Source organism: Papaver somniferum, chromosome 11 (assembly GCF_003573695.1).
Source record: "Papaver somniferum cultivar HN1 chromosome 11, ASM357369v1, whole genome shotgun sequence".
NCBI lineage: Eukaryota > Viridiplantae > Streptophyta > Magnoliopsida > Ranunculales > Papaveraceae > Papaver > Papaver somniferum.
This window is the reverse complement of record NC_039368.1, coordinates 110530231-110533899: the sequence shown is the minus strand read 5'-3', so window position 1 is coordinate 110533899 and position 3669 is coordinate 110530231. Positions and strand designations below refer to the sequence as shown.

General features: G+C 34.6%; 1 long non-coding RNA gene across 1 annotated transcript; it reads right to left on the bottom strand.

Moving 5' to 3' along the window:
• Window positions 1–716: 716 nt before the first annotated feature.
• Window positions 717–2828, bottom strand: LOC113321026. The gene is made up of 3 exons (XR_003346425.1): window positions 2554–2828; window positions 1141–1291; window positions 717–1048 (listed from the first exon to the last, which is right to left on the bottom strand). It is a non-coding gene; the product is annotated as an uncharacterized LOC113321026 (long non-coding RNA).
• Window positions 2829–3669: the final 841 nt, after the last annotated feature.

The following is a 3669-nucleotide window of genomic DNA, read 5'->3' as shown; positions in this document are numbered from 1 at the left end:
AGTATATTCAAGGTAAACTAGTAAATGTGCTTTCTTCTAAAAATGTGCACATAATATACTAAAAATCGTGTGATATTGAGCATTAGTAAGCTTGAATGAACGTGCCTGGCTTGAAATAATCGGCCGACCTCAAGAAACTACAAGCTGCTCGGATAACAATTTGGCCGCGCTACAAATAGCACTAATATGACGGGTTCCTTTATGAGACAAGATGTTGTTATGCACAAAAAAAAAAAAGAAGGGAAACTTGGAAAAATCTCCTATATTTCGATGCTCCAAAGAGAAAATGTCCCATAAAAAAAATTTATGAGAAAATGACCCGCCGTCACTTTTTCCATCCACCAGGCATTATGTGGTCAAACAATGCACACGAGTGAGTTTACACGTGCAAAAATTGGACAAAATCACCCCTCATTCAGGATGCTGACACGTGCCTTACGATTAGTTGATGGACGGTGGCAAATGGAAACGGTGTTATTACAACTATAGAGCTTAACTTTTTTGTAGATGACCTCCGTGTACTTGAAATACGATTTCGACGCGTGTCAGAAGAGTTGGTTCACCGGCACCAGAGAGGAAGTGCTAACACGTGTTGTTGATTGAGTTCGATTGAACATTTCATAGTTTTTGTAAAAAAAAAAAAAGAAAAATTATTACAAAGAAAATATGTTCACAGTTGCAAAAGAAAAGAAGACGAACAGACACTTCAAAGGTAGCTACGCTCGAGCAGTCAAACCCTATGAGCAATCTTTATTCCATTAATCATATATTACACGACTTCGGCGAGAAAACTTGTTTTGTCTTCCACTTAACCATTAATGGCCAAAAAAGAGAAGGTGAAATTGAGCCAATACAGTTGAGATAGAAAATAAATTAGAATTAGCTATTGCTAACTTCTTACAAGCTTCAAGCTTCTCTGGCAAAATCTTCAAAGAGAGAACAAAGAGGGTACTGAAAATCAATTGGATAACCTACTGTCTTTGGACATTAGGTTTTGTACTTCGAAATGGAAATATCTTCATGCCCCTTCAGATCCTTCAAGTCCTTCCTAAAATTAAAACATATATATCATAAAATAATTAAGCTTGCAAAGAGAAGCATTGTAAAGCAAGCAATAGAAGAAGAAGAAAAAAACCTGACCTCACTTTTTCAATCATAATCATCGAGATCAATATTCTCAACAGGAAAGTTTATCTCTTAACAAAAACATTTGCAATATCTCAATCCAGGGATGTTGTCAACCCTGACCTGCCGAGCACAAAAATATCTACACGAACATACCCTTCATCATCTGTCACAACATTTCTCCACATTTCAAAAAACATATAACCATTTTTGGTATGAACATTGTCCAAGAAAACTCTAATGCATGGTTTCACAGAATTTACACATGTAGACGCTAACTACATATGTACCACTGGTAATACAAGGAGAAAGCACCACAATAACTTAATAAGTTGCAAGAGTATTAAAACAGAACTTATCATGAGGTTTCTACAATAGACAAGCCTGCACTCTTCAAGAAAAAAACCGTCTATACACATCAAAGCGGTGACTCGCAAATACAAATCACATTCTTTTGATTTATCTGAAGTGTCATGAGCGAAAAATTCAACTGGGGTGACTTTCTTTATTGAACCATTCAACAAGAGCTTCCCAGAGAAAGACAATAAGGAGACAACAAAGCATTACTTTTTAGGACATCTAGAGAAAATATGAAAACATAGTTCGAAAGAGTGGTTAGAAAGAAAATAAGGTGGAAAATTCCATGAACATTAAACTTGATGCACTTATCAAACCGCAAGGATTTTCACATTACAGGTTTATCACATCCCAAGGAATGGATCAGCGGCGACTTTGAGTAGAAAATATAAGTGGCATCTTTCAGACTCCAGGTAAAGTGATGGAAGCAACACACAATTTCCCTCAACCTAGTCCGTAACATTTTCTTAAACTTATCAAAACTAAAAGTTTCACCATCAACATTATCACCATACAGTTTTTTGCCCTTCATTACCCTTAAGCAAAAATTCAACTTCATAATCCCCATGCACATCAATTTAAGACATACATTCGTAAATACATTTCTAGCATAGAACACATTCATGATGTAATTACTCAATTTTAAGAAACGCCCATCAATTATAGTTCAATTCTAACACACTAATTTTTGTACAATTGGAAATTTGAAATCAACCTTCTTTTACAGTTCATGACATATATATGACACTATTTTAATCAATCATGATGGCATGACTCTCATTTAACCTATTAAAACCCTAACTTTGGATTTTACCCAAAACAAAAAAACCCCAATTCCAGTACCATTGGAAATTCAAAAATCAAACCTTGTTTACAGTTCAACTCATGTTTATAGAATTCGATTTCAACCAATCATTATAGAATTACCCTTATCATCAATCAAATCGAACGACAGAAACCCTAAATTTTAATTTTCCTTGAAAACTCTACGTCGAACCGAAGCATAACTCGGATTCAGATTGAAATTTCAAGAAAAGAATGCAAACAAGAAATGGATTTCCATGAACTTACGGTTTATCGCGATCTCCTTCTTTGATATTTCTTCCATCCATTATCTTCAAGTTCTTCGACCAACGTATCTAATTTCTTCTTCCTTCATCTCCACGATATAAAGTCTCCCATAAACACCAACTTCTAACTAATTCCTCACCCAATCAGCACTCACTACTACTGTACCCTCACTGCAACTCTTATTTTCTTCTCGTTTATTTTTCTCTCTGGTTCTTAATCTCTTTCTGTTAGTTACGATACGAGGACGGAGAAGAAGATAAGATGGCTCTACGGGTGAGAACTGATAAGAACGATGTAATACTTAAGGTTAGTCTGGGAATTTACTCTCACAGGGATATCTCGTTGCATCAGATGTTGACTAGTCAATATCGTGATATTGACGTTTTGGATGGAAAAAGTGACGACGGTCATTTTTCCATAACTTTTTTTGTGAGTCATTCTTCCTATGGGGCATCGAAATATAAGGTCTTTTTTCCAATTTTTCCCAAAAAAATATAAAATAATTACTTCATGGAGGATGACGTTACTCGAGTTGATAAAACATAACATACGTGATGCTTGGTTTGTACATTCACTTGCATACAGATGTTCCAAAAACTAATGCAAAATACATAAAGACACATGAATTCGACCTGATAAAGAAAATTATATATGATGCCTGGTTTCTACATCTAGTCGCACACGAAAATTTCAAACACTAAATAAGCAAATTGCATAGAACATATTTCTGCCGTTTCTAAAAAATCAGTAGGTTTCTTTTTTTGAATATGTCAAGAAAAATAAACTTGTTTTCGTATGTGGAAAGTCAAATGTTATGATTTTATTATTATACTTATTGAGGGACCACTTCTCTCTCTCCATTTTCTCTCCTAATATAAAAAAAAGAATCACTTCTCTCTCCTCTTTCTCTAATAACAAATGAGCGGGGACTAAAGGATAGATTAGGAAAAAACATGGAAAAGTGGCTCTAATGATTAGTTTTCTTAATTTTTGTGAAAACCAAACAAGCCTATGTTTTAGAACGGAGAGAGTAGTTTTTTTAGAATTTACCAAAATGTCATTGTATCACCACTAAAATTAGTTCTTGGATAATCCACTGCTAGATATGACAAATCA